Raw genomic sequence first — 13,335 nt, 5'->3', positions numbered from 1 at the left:
TTAAACTCAAAAGGTTTAGCACTGAATTATGGAAAGCTCTGTATCCTATGTGACCCACTTTTGGAAGACAGATGAAACAATTGTCGGTAGATGCAAGACTATCCTGTTGGTAGAAGAGCAGCCCTTTCAGAGGGTAAGATCTTAACGGGAGGATTAAATGTATTTTTGTGGACATGCCTGGTTGAAAAAGCATGTCATGCCCACAGCTGCCACAGTTACTTCTAAATTACCTGCCGGTTTTTCATGCAGAACTGCAAAAAGGTAAGGCACAAAAAGCAGCTGCATGTTAAATAGGTATTAAAATTGTATAGTTTTAATATGTCCAGGTAGAAGAAAATATTCAAATGCATCCATTCCCCCTTGTTCTGCTTTTGAGTGATTGAAGGAACTTGTGATTGGGTTTCCACATCGTGCTTCCATCTCCACATGCTTGCCCTCATCTACCTTGATATTAACATGGCTCTTTCATTAGAAATCCACCCCATTTTCTGTGTTATGGGTAAAATAAGATGCAGAACGAGACAATACAGTGCATTTGTGCTTTAGCGGATGCATTATGAATAAGTAATTGTAAGTGCCGGCCTACTCTGCATTCTTTTCAGCAATATAATCACTGCCTAAAACAATGTCTGCCCCTTAACACAGCTGCACTCTCTGCAGTACTTCCATTGTGTTGGTAAATCCTGAAATAGAATCATGACTTCATAAAATCCATTGTCTTTAATGGAAAATGGCAAGGATAGTATCAAATAGTCATTTCAGGATCATTGTTGCGGTTCCTTCTTTTTATAAGACAAAAAGAATACTCAGGAGTGTGGAAATGCATTAAAAACAACATTTAATTTAAACAACTGTTTTTGCAGATGTTCCATTATGACTTTCTTTGCTTTCAAATCTGCTGTCAGAGGTTTTACTAATGCCTTATAGTTACAACTGCCCTTACAGGTGCATGCTGTAGGCGAAAAATGGTCAAACTTGTGAGGGGCAAGCAGGTGGCCACCCAAAACCATGGACCACACGGTGAGCCCGTAGCGCAAAAATGTTTATGCATTTTTTTTTTACAAAGATGCGCTCAATACACAAAGGGTGTATTGAGGCTGGACACAATTGGTTCACTTTAAGTGAACCAAATTTTTTTTCTCCCGATATTCCAGAACAAATTTTCAGTCTGAATACACCCAAATTGACCCATCTTTCAAGGTGGTCTTGTTTCCTTTCCAATCGGACTGCGCTCCGGTTCTGTGTAGGCTCCATGTTTGGAGCGGAACAACTGAACCAAAACGGCCACAAGGAGGAACAATGAGGCACAGCAGCTCGTTGAAATGTGGTCGGATGAATGCAAGTTCATTAAAACAACTTTTAACATGAAACACATTGCTTCTCACATTGTTTTCCAGGCCATCTACAGTACAGACCAAAAATTTGGACACACCTTCCCAATGATTTGAATGGGAAGTTGTCCCATAGATGTCCCTTGGGTCCCATATGTGCTGTTCAAGTAAAAACTACATGCTCATTGCACAAAGCTTGACTGTTAGAAATGAGGAAATTAGATAATCAAAGCATACTTTATACATCACTTGCACTGCGGCATTTGCGTGCAGTCAGCAAGGAGCCAGTACGCACATTTTATGAACAACTACAGTGTGGTGTAAGGGCACGATACCAAACCATCATTCATACCTCATAACTTACATTTGCCTTACAAATGCTTCACAATACACTTCTGACACACACGACAATAGCGCTTTACATTTCCATGACGTCCCTTAAGGTGGCCACGTGAGCCTCAAGGGAACTGCAAGCCACACCCGTGACCGTCAGATGGGGCCACTCTTGTTTACATCCTCCACAGGCCTGTAGAATCCAAAACATGCAGCACCTATACGGGTCAACACCCCCATCTGGGTGCATGCGATTAAGGGTTTGGTCTTCCAGCTCCTTATCCCATCCTCAGCATATCCCGACACCCCAATGTCAAACATTTCATGAAAACTAGTAAAGCAACTAAATGTATCTACTAGGCACCATGGACTTATCAAGTAGCTAAGATGTTCAAAAACAAATCAATTAAAAAAAACGTTTCTGGTGTTTGCCGAAAATTCTTTAATGCATCAGTGCCAGTCTTCATGTGTGCTATTACTATCAAAACAGGAATATGTTCCTTGAACAACAACATTTATATTGATATGAAACAAGACGTTCTTGACAAATCCCATATGGGGGAAATGTATTCTGTAACTGGTGACTGCACATGACTGCAGCTGAGATGGCTGCAGCACTGGTGATCGCAGGTGTTGGAGGAATTCAGGAGACTATTGATGGGCTTTGTCATAACAAAGAGAGCAGCCAATCCGCTCATCTTTGAATGTGTGTGTGGGGGGGGTATCGCTGTGATCAGTGTGCCTCAGCATTTGACATTCGAGGTTTGCTGTACGTGACACAAGCAAAATAATAAATGTGGCGGCCTGTGGATGGTTTCTCAAGAAGCACATGGAAATTATAGACTCAGCACTTTCATACAAGGTAATGCATATGACATGTCTAATTTAAAATTACAAAATCTAAGGGTCTGTGGTCCAGTAAGCTTTTACAAATTTTACATCATCCAAATATCCTAAAAGCTGCATTGTAGCGGTGTGGTTTGAATCTCACAGCGAGAAGGCCTCGGTTTCATTCTGGGCTCGGACCTTCCTGTGTGGAGTTTGCATGTTCTCCTCGTGCATGTGTGGGTTTTCTACGGACACTCTGGGTTCCTCCCACAAAAACTTGCTTCATAGGTTAATTTGTATCTCTAAATTGCCCCTATAGGGATCTCAGACAAGGGTTTGATTTTTATGCCGCAGTGGATATGCATGAATCAGCAAACGGGTATAGACAGATTTTGGTTCAACCTTTACTGTGAAATGGCTGCACAAAAGGTACTTGGGAAACCACTGTGATATATCCATGATACCTCTAAAAGGGACAGATCAAAAGCTTTCCTGAGCACATGCTTAAACTACCTCAATTGGTTTCTTTTAATGCTATTCAATGCCTGTTTATACCAACTGAGCTGTTTGCTCCTTCCCTAAGGACAAACCAAGCCACCCTTCACCTGAAAGGCATTTGAGCTACTTGTAATTGCAATCTCACTCTCTCAGTAATTACCCAAAGCTATATGACCATAGGGAAGCATTCACTAAGTGGATCTATCGACAAATAAACCTATTTGCTTTTGCCTCATCTCTCCTCTTATGAGAACAGAGAACTGGAACATCTTCATTACCAAGCAGAAATGCTTGAAAAAAGCTTCTAAATATTATTAAAAAGAGAAAATTTAAAAACATATTTTTAGAAGCAAATATGAGTCTAAATGTTTCCAAGAAATTTTCCTGATACATTAAAGAACCACAAATTTAGCAGTTCCAAAATGCAACAGACAGGTATGTTTGCTTTGAACAGGCACAAAACATCCAATGCTCTATTTTGGACCTGAGCATGTTTCTTTTTTCTAGAAGGGGCTAAGAGCATCTGCTATTGGAGTGCATGTATTCTTTCAATGGTCCATTGATTTTTTTTTTGCATTTTTGAAACATGTAAAGGAAGCAACTACCCCATATTAATTAAGATTTTAGCAGACAAAACAATGTAAATGAAGTAACAGAACAGAAAAAAAGAAAAAGTTTGGTGAATTAGACTAAAAATGAGTTCTAACGATTGCCGCCTGTACTTGCATGTTGTTGTGTCTCCAATGTCACCTGTCGAAACAATAGATCGGATGGACTGGACCAACAGATTCAGATAATAGATCCAGTCATTTTTCCTGGGACAATTTTTGGCTATCAAAGTGGTACAGCCCAAAATAATAGTGTTTTATCTTGTTCACATACTGAAATCACAAAAGTAACTACAAAGGTTGACATAAATGAGAGCATATGACAATATAACAAGGTGTTTGAGTCCTTCTCTCACATATTGTTCTATGTAATAGGTACACGTACATCCTGCGTTGAAAAACGAAGCTGGTGAACATGGGGCCAGCAGCAAGACTTACAAGACACATTGGGTTCCAATTTTGGGGTCTTGCAAGTCTACATACAGCACTTCAGTGTTTCAGTCCCTGGTCAGTTGCTAAGGGAACACCTGCACATAGCTGGTTAACTAAGTGCAGTGAAGATGCTCCGATGTGGTGATCAATTATGGATGAGCAGAGAGAACTTTGACATGTTAAACCTCTTAGAGAGGATGAAGAGGGGTAACACCAGGAGAGATGGAAGCGAGTAGCAGGCTGAGAAAGACGGGGCTGGGAAGACTCATATTGAACATAATATTACAGCACTGCTAAAAACCCGGGGCTCCGTTTCATTTGATTTTACCACCACTGCTTATGCATGATGCATGGTGCATAATGGGCGGCATTCAAGGTGCTAATGCAGGATTTACATAATTAATTTGGGTGTCTTACTTCATAATGTGTTCAATACAGTCTGAGGAAAGACATTTACTCTTTAGGCATCTTGTCAGTGACTAAAATAATAACCTTGAGGTTAAAACATAACCAGTGCTCTAATACTTTTGCAAACTGTTGTATTTTTAGGGAAGCACATTTAACTTGTGTTTGAATTGTTTAAAAAAATGTCTAAGCTGCAACATTTGTTTTACTGATTAATTAAAACCAACTGTAAAACATTACAAAAAAGAAAACAAATAATGTATAGAAATGGTGCCAACTCATAGGGTTAACCCTTTTACACCACGGGGGTATTCCAGAAAGTACCCTGACTTTAACCCTGAACTCTGAAGTCTGCCTGAACTTGCTTACTCCGGGTTTGTCGGTTCCAAAAGACTTGATATGAGTTAGCGTAATTACGCTCGACTTTGTAACCCTGGGTTAGTGCGTGTGCTCGGCAAGTACATAAAGACATTCTCAACGGAACGCCGATTTCCAGAGTCACCATGGAAACGTATGGGGAAAAAAAAAGAGCGCTATACTCCAGTGAGACGGAGTCGGAGGTTTTAATGACGGCGTATGAAGATTATACAGCCATCAAAAAAGTTATATGGCTGCATCATAAAAAGAAAGAGATTCTGCTTGGAGAACAAGAACGGACAAAGTAAACGCACAAGTTTCTGTCTCATTTCTATTTTCATAGTGACGCATACACATATAACTTATCCAACTTTGCCAACTTAAATAAATGACTTCTATTGGTAACAAGTAATTGTGTTAAATTTATTCAACCTAATTTCTTACGTTTATCTAACTCAATTATTGTTTAGAGCCTGCAAATATACTCATTTTTATAACAATAAAAAGAAAGAAATCATATAGATTTTCAGCATGAAATCATAAATCAATTCTCCAACTAACACAGTTAGGCAGTAGGGGTGCTAAATAAACTCATCATCCTCTCCCTTCCTTTTATTTGTGGTGCAGAAAGAATCAAACATAACTGGACAAAATAACTAGGCAATACACAGTAAAACAGCTAAACAACTAAACACATTTGGTCAAAAACCCACTCTGTCCCCACAACCACGGCTGGATGAAGCTCATCTGCTGGACTTTATATATGTAGTTGTAGATTTAGATAAATTAATTCTTCTCTAAGAGTTCTGGTAAATCGCCTGTCCGTCCTGGGGGAGGATCCCTCCTTCATGTGGGCACCCCTGAGGTTTCTTCGTTTTTTCCGGAATCCGTTTTTTTAGGATTTTCCTTACCGCGAAGGGGGGTCTAAGGGCAGGGATGCCAATATAGCTTAGTCCGTTTGTTAGTTCATTTTAGTACCGTATTTTCCTAACTCTTTGTATTCATAAACCTTTTGAGTTCATGTTTTACTTCGAAGCCCATCGAGACGACTGTTGTTGTGATTTTGGGCTATACAAATAAAATTGAATTGTATTGAATTGAATTTAACCCAAATCCGTACAGACAGGCAAAGGCAATGGTATCCCACAATTCTTTGCGGTGCCGATCTAACAGCAGCACCAAAGTTACACCTACTTAATTAAATTAATTTGAATTAAAATAAAATATCTGTCTGATAACGATGTGTTATTTTTAAGCTGACTTAATAAAAACAAAAATATTCATCTTAATTGAAGCAAATAATTAAGTTAGATCAATGTAAAAAGTTTATCTTTCCAACATCCATATGTGGTCTTATCACCCTCTCATGGTGGAAAAAGTATAATCTGAGCTTCTTCAACCACTAAATCATCTTCACATGGACACGCCATGCTCCTTCACCTCTATGAAAACAATCTAACCATTAAACAAAACCTGCTCCAGACCAGGGGCCTCATTTATAAACGTTGTGTACGCACAAAAGAAGGCGGACGCCACTCTCTACGCAATAATTGATATTTATAAAAAGCAAACTTGACGGGAAAATGTGCGGTCCTTCACGCAAGCTCTGACCCAGGCGTACGCACAAAAACGGGTGGAATGAGAAATGGTGACACCGTCGGCAGATGGAAGAAACACGTGAAAGTGAAAATGACAATACTGCGTCTCATAAATAACATGAAGACTTCACAAAGCAAGTCTTACAATTAAGAAGAAGAAAGAAAAAACGAAAATTACAACAGAAATTCAAATGAACACATATTTGCAAAAAGAAAAGTGAAATATGTTCTGCAATATTGGCATGTAGTGCAATACAGAACGAAATAATGAACAAAACTGATATTCTCGTCAATGTGTCCGTCTGGCGGAGCAGATATAGGTGCAATTAGATAGACAGATAGATAGATGTATTAAGTGTTCACTGGGGAAAGTTGTTTTCATATTAAAACATTTATTCATAAGCTATGGAATTATGGTATTCATGCATATGCCTTTAGTTTGTTTTATTTTTGATAAAACAATGTATGGCGTATGTCTCAACCATTCAGAAAGCAACAACAAATTACATTTGCGCTGAGGAATTTCCCATTTCCACGTCCATTATTACCGACATCTGTAGCTTGGCAGATGCAATTAAATGGATGGACATAAAATGCCCCATCACAATGCGTAATGACGCACAATGGCTGATCTTCCACTCTTAGAAGATGTGGCAAATGGAAGTATTCGGAGTGAATGCATCTTTAGACAGCAAGAAGACTTGCTGGCAAACGAGGACGAGTGGCTTATGAGCCGGTTCCGACTTCCTTGAGCCGTCCAGTTGGATCTCTGCGGGCTTTTTATTTCGGCCACGGTCCGAGGTTGCGAGGCTACAGCATTTACGGTGTCTGCCACCGTTTGCCACTCAAGTGCCTTTTTGGTAATGCCCACACTGTGCCCTCCAAACAACATTTTTCTCCTATCCACATCGCCAACGATAACTTCTACTTCACATTGAGTGAAGATACCTTTTTTGGATTTCCTCTCTGTGTTTGCCATGATTTCGCAATCAATGAATATTAACTTGTGGGCGTTTCTCGAACTATTTATGGGCAACTGGGCGTGTCATGAAGCCGCAAAAGCTGCGCTGCATTTAGAATTGACTGTGATTTATTAAGGGAAACATCCGTAGGATGTGCGTGCGCACGGTTTTATAAATCCGAATATTTTTGTGCGTACGCACGTCCTATGTTTCATCCGTACGCCACTTCTGACGCAAATCCTACGTAAAGTTTTATAAATGAGGCCCAAGGTTATGTTCAGAGCATGAGTTGCTATGGCAACTTGACATACCCTGAAATACCTCCATTTTTGGAACCGAAAGCTGAGGTTATACGCTTCCTTAGCTTCAAACTTACCGTGGTAACTAGCAAAACCTGCTTTCTGGAATACCCACCTGAGCTTTAGCTCTGGTGTTTAAGAACTTTCAACCACCAAAACACTTCCTTAATTTATCATTAACATAATTTCAGCAGATTCTAAGGCAGAGAAAGGCAGCTTTGCGCTCATATGTGACACTGAAATAAAAAATCTAAGGTTGGATTATGATATGCAAATTTAGTGTAAGTCATTACACTAAATCACTGGGCTTCATGGTGGCTAATGCTGTCACCTCTCAACAAGAAGGCCAATTTAAATCTCGGCTGGGGCCTTTCTGTGTGGAGTTTGCATGTTCTCCCCATGCAGACTCTGTGTTTTTTGGGGCTCTTTGGCTTCCTCCCACAGTCCAAGAACATGCTTCATAGGTTAATTGGTGACTCTAAATTACCCCTAGATGTGCATGAGTGTGGCCCTGTGACAGTCCCACAGTAGCTGGGTTGGCTCCACCCATCCCGATGGTGATTTAATAGGTTCTGAATATGGATGGGTGTATATATATATACTCTCACCGGCCACTTTATCAGGTACCGGGTTGGACTCCCTTTTGCCTTCAGAACTGCCTTAATCCTCGGTGGCATAGATTCAACAAGGTACTGGAAACATTCCTCAGAGAGTTTTTCCATATCGACATGATAGGATCACACCTTGTCTGCTGCACATCCATGATGCCAATCTCCACATCCCAAAAGTTCTCTATTGGGTTGAGATCTTGTGACTATTTGAGTCCAGTGAGCTCATTGTGTTCAAGAAACCAGAGATTATGTCTGAGATTATTTCAGCTTTATGACATGGTGCCTTATCCTGCTGGAAGTAGCCTTCAAAAGACGGGTACACTGTGGTCATGAAGGCATGGACATGGTCAGCAACAATATTCAGGTAGGCTATGGTGTTGAAACAATGCTCAATTGGTACTAAAGGGCCCAAAGTCTGCCAGGAAAATATAAATAATGATAATGGATGAAATGCATCTGCGCTTTACCAGATGCTCAAAGCGCTGACAATGTGTCCATTATTCATTCACTCCTCATTCATACTTGGTGATGGTAAGTCACTGATGTAGCCACAGCTGCCCTGGGGCAGACTGACATAGGCGTGGCTGCCAGTTTGCGCCTTCGGCCCCTCTGACCATCACCGGGACATTCATATGCATTCACGCACCAATGAAGCCACACTGGAGGCAGGGAGGGTAAAGTTTCTTGCCCTAGGACACAACAGCGGTTGACTGGAGGGAGCAGTGAATGAACCACAGACCCTTCGATTATTGGACAACCTGCTCAACCTTGCTTCATGTTGTTGACACCCGATTTTGACCCTACCATCTGAATGTCAAAGCAGAATCCGAAACTCATCAGACAAGGAAACATTTTGTTCCAGTCTTTTATATATTGTCAAATTTTTTACAATACCCGAGAGGAGTGGCACCAATGTGGTCTTCTGCTGCTGTAGCCCATCTGCCTCTAGGTTGGATGTGTTGTGCGTTCAGAGATGCTCCTCTGCAGACCTCTCTTGTAACCAGTGGTTATTTGAGTTACTGTTGTCTTTTTATTAGATGGAACCAGTCTGGCCATTCTCCTCTGACCTCTGGCATCAACAAGGCATTTCTGCCCAGAGAACTGCCACTCACTGGATATTTGCTGTTTTTCAGACCATTATCTGTAAACCCTAGAGAGGGTTGTGAGTGAAAATCCCAGTAGAACTGCAGTTTCGGAAATTCTCAGACCAGCCCGTCTGGCACATTCAAAGTCACTTCAGTCACCTTTCTATCCGAGTCTGTTGCTCAGTTTGAACTTGCAGTTGTCTCATTGGTTGTATTTCAATGACTATTCAGGTCTTAAAGATTTGCAATGCGAACACCAGAAAGACTTTTACACTGCTTTCCATGAAATTGCTGGCCACTGTAACTGTCTTATGTAAAGTGGTCCTGTGGTGTTTTACTACCATGGTGGATATCACATGTTATGCACACATACACACAAGTCTCAGCAGAGCTCAAATGAGAACTCCCAGCTGGGACAGTAGCAGGTGGATTTCCAGCACGTACACTGTTAGGACGTGACAGTGTGGGAAGGGTTGCTGTGAAAGCTGCAAACAAAATCGCTGAATGAATTCCTTTAAAAGCTACAGTCTGTCTTTGACTCTAGGAATGTTTTAGCCGCACAGACACCATGAAAGCTTTTGGAACATGCCGAAAAAATGTAAGAACTAAGTTCTCCTGAGAGACGTGGTTACCCCTTGTCTCAGGCATCACTCGATATTCTTTGCCACCTCTCTTGACTACCATTAGATGTCCTAATGAAGTTGTGACTGTGACGTGGCGTGTGTTTGAACGGCCAAATGTTATTTATTTTACAGATGTTCTAAACTTAAAAAGAAACAGGGCAATTATTTTTAAGGGAAGACAAACAATGTTGACTTCTTTGCACAGTTGACAGACCAATCTTCAGTAACAGCAGCAAAATTTCTGACTTTACTGAAAGGGCCTGAAGGAGTCCAGGTTACTACTCAACTCATGCAAAAACCAGTAGAGCTTCAGGCTCAAAATTGGAGAAGTGAGAAAAAAACATTGTGTGGTTGAGAGGAGAAATTCTTTTGGAAGATGTTAGGGGATCAATATTCCATTTGGAGTCCAAGACTTCTTGACAGTGTATAGGCTAATGTTGTGCTGGATAAGCACTATGTGTGAATGTGGGAGTGTTATTTCACCAGCTACAGAAAGAAAAACACGGTTGCTATCGGAAAGCCCGGGAGCTGCTCGGGGGTTCATGTCACAGAGCAAATTGGTCTGTGCAGCTGTCGTCAGCTATTGAGGTCAGCTTGGTTTTTTACCTTGTTGACTCAAAAAACAATGCATGTGACAGTGGACCATAAGACATTGGAGCACTGAAGCATTCGTCTACTCTCCAGGTGAAACAAAAATGAAGACTTTTAAAATAGTCTGGGCTAATGCTTGGAGTTATCGACACAAATGCAGATAAAGTTAAATATCAGAAAAGGAAAAGCACTTAAAAAGTGAAAAAGAGTACCTTCACCAGTTTGAATATGGCAGAGGTTAATGTCAGCACTGTCTCTGAACGAAACACAACTGAGGCAAGCTTTTCTTCCCAACAGTCAGTTTTCCTTCTGGAAACAGAATTTCCACCAGAATTGCTTCAGTACATCCAGGATTTATATTTATGAGAACTTTTGGCTTTTATCTCCATATTTTCACCCATTAAGCTAAGATTTGTCCATACTGCAATGACAAATATTGTTATTTTCAAACCATGACCTAAATTAAATAATCAATTTTGGTTGGTTTCCTACAATTACTGTCATGATCACCATCATTGTATGTGCTGTTTGGTAAATGCTTGCAAAACAATCAAATCCTTGAATAAATCCAGAGTTTAATTTTTGTTTTCATTTTTAATCGAGCAAGTTTTAATAAATACTTTTAAAAAAAAGATATCCAATTGTAAGTGAAGCTTTTTAAGCTGCCATATTTTGACTCCGCCCCCTTCCACTTCTGTAGGTAGAAGTAGGGTTATCTTGTACTTCTGGCATGACATCTTTGAGCATTTTTTTTAATTGACATGAATAGACTTTCCAGTGGATATCTAAAATTTATTTGAAAGCCAATATTAGCTGAGAGGGAAAATATAATGATAATATACATATCCATACATGCCCACATTTTGGTGAAGAGATCTGAGTAGATTTCAATAAAATGTGCCTTTGTGTCATTTAAAAAATGTGTCTGCAAACAGAGATTACTACCAGAGCTTTTTGATTCACCAATTTCTGATTTTAGATGAATAAAGTCGTTCAAATAAAATCAACAGACACTTAATTCTTATGTGTTATCGGAAGATTATTTCATTTAAATTAGGATTCACTGATAATGATATTATTTTATTATTTTTTACATTTCTTTCAGGAGTCACCATTGTTTTGACAACCAAATAGACTAATATCCCAGTAGGTTCATCCCATTCTTTGTTAAAAAATAATCAAATCATCAACGTGTAAACTCTGATATGTGCAAAAATATTAATCAGAAAAAGAAAAACAATGAGTTTTTTACTTTACTATAGTTGTGTTTTTATTTTATTAATTTTTACATTTTCATTATTTTCCATATGTACTATTATCATTTCACTTGACATTTTGATAGTGTTGGCAATTTTTACCTTATTTTGGAGGAAAACAAAGAAAATTAAAACTTACAGCTAATTTAAAATCTGGTTATTAAATGTGTGTTTATTGCAGTTTATTGCAGAAATTTGGTGCAACTAAAAAAAAAAATGTAAAAAAGCCTACACTCGACAGCTAAATAAAATGAATTAAGTATATGTTTTATAGACAACAGTGCCCAACACAAAAGGCAAAAATGGCCACAGGCATTTTACATCAGCTGTCAACATCATAAAAAGACAAAGTTTGGGGCTTCACTGATACAGATGACCCTTGTGTTAGCCCATTATGTCTTCAACTTTAAAGGCAGCTGAGTGTAATTTGAGATTCCCTTTAACCTCTTCCCCACTCCTTTTTTTCTCTCTTATTTTTCCAGCGCATAAGAATGCACATAAACGCCTGTGTCCTACTCACAATCCCTTCCTTCTCGCTCATTAATCAAAGACAGATTATCAGGAAGGAGACCTTCATGATTACCATACTCTTGGAGTACATTTTAATATAAGTCAGAAGAATGATGCATATACTAAAGGTTGCTTTGAGTAACTTTTAAGCACACGCAATTTGTCAAACACTGGAATTTGTGAAGAAAAAACTTCCTAAAAGTTGTGATGTCTTCTGTACATTTAGGAGGGAAGGAGTTGATGCTGCAGCCCTTTTAATTCCTTATTGCAAAGCTGTCTTGAGTATAGGCATTTTATGGCCCCCTCCTTACTCCACTTTATACAAAGAGTGGCCCTGCTTTCCCTTCAATGACTCCAAAGGGGAGGAAAACAGCTTCTCTTTTAATCTTTAAACGCTAAACAGGCATGAACTCCTGCTGTCGTCTTCATTTTCCATCTAAAAGCATACAGTCCTGTGCCTAAATATTTTATTATGAGGCGCCTTGCCTTGATACAGCCGTGGATAATGAAAAGAAATACTCTGGGGGAGGGGAGATGAGGGTAACTGAAAATTAAAGCCCCTTTTTTCAACACATATAAATGCAAGCAAACTCAAAAATCCAACAAGTCTGACTAGAAGCATGTGGACCCACCTATAAAATCAAAGAGTCAACATCTTTTATTTCCTTTCCTCTGGAGGTTAGATGCTAAAGATTAATATTAGTGTTCCATCTTAAGGCTTTGTGTGCCAAATTAACCCCCATATATATTTTGGGCCTAGCTATATAAGACCAAATAGAGCTCCGTGCGTGCCAAGTGCGTGAGCGCTGCACGGTTGAGCGCCTCAGACGGGTTGTTAAGGTGGCATTAAAGTTAATGCAAATTAAAAAGGCTGGTTGATCCGTTTTGACCCCCCACCCCCATCCCCTCCCCAAACCCCGCCCGTTTGTTGCGTTAATGCGGTCATTTGCTTGGAGGTGCTCACCCCCTATAATTCAATTTGTCAAAATGAATGAGAGAACTGATAAT

Source organism: Oryzias latipes, chromosome 16, assembly GCF_053564925.1.
Source record: "Oryzias latipes strain Hd-rR chromosome 16, Olatipes_Hd-rR_3.1".
Lineage (NCBI taxonomy): Eukaryota > Metazoa > Chordata > Actinopteri > Beloniformes > Adrianichthyidae > Oryzias > Oryzias latipes.
Note: the sequence above shows the minus strand (reverse complement) of the source record.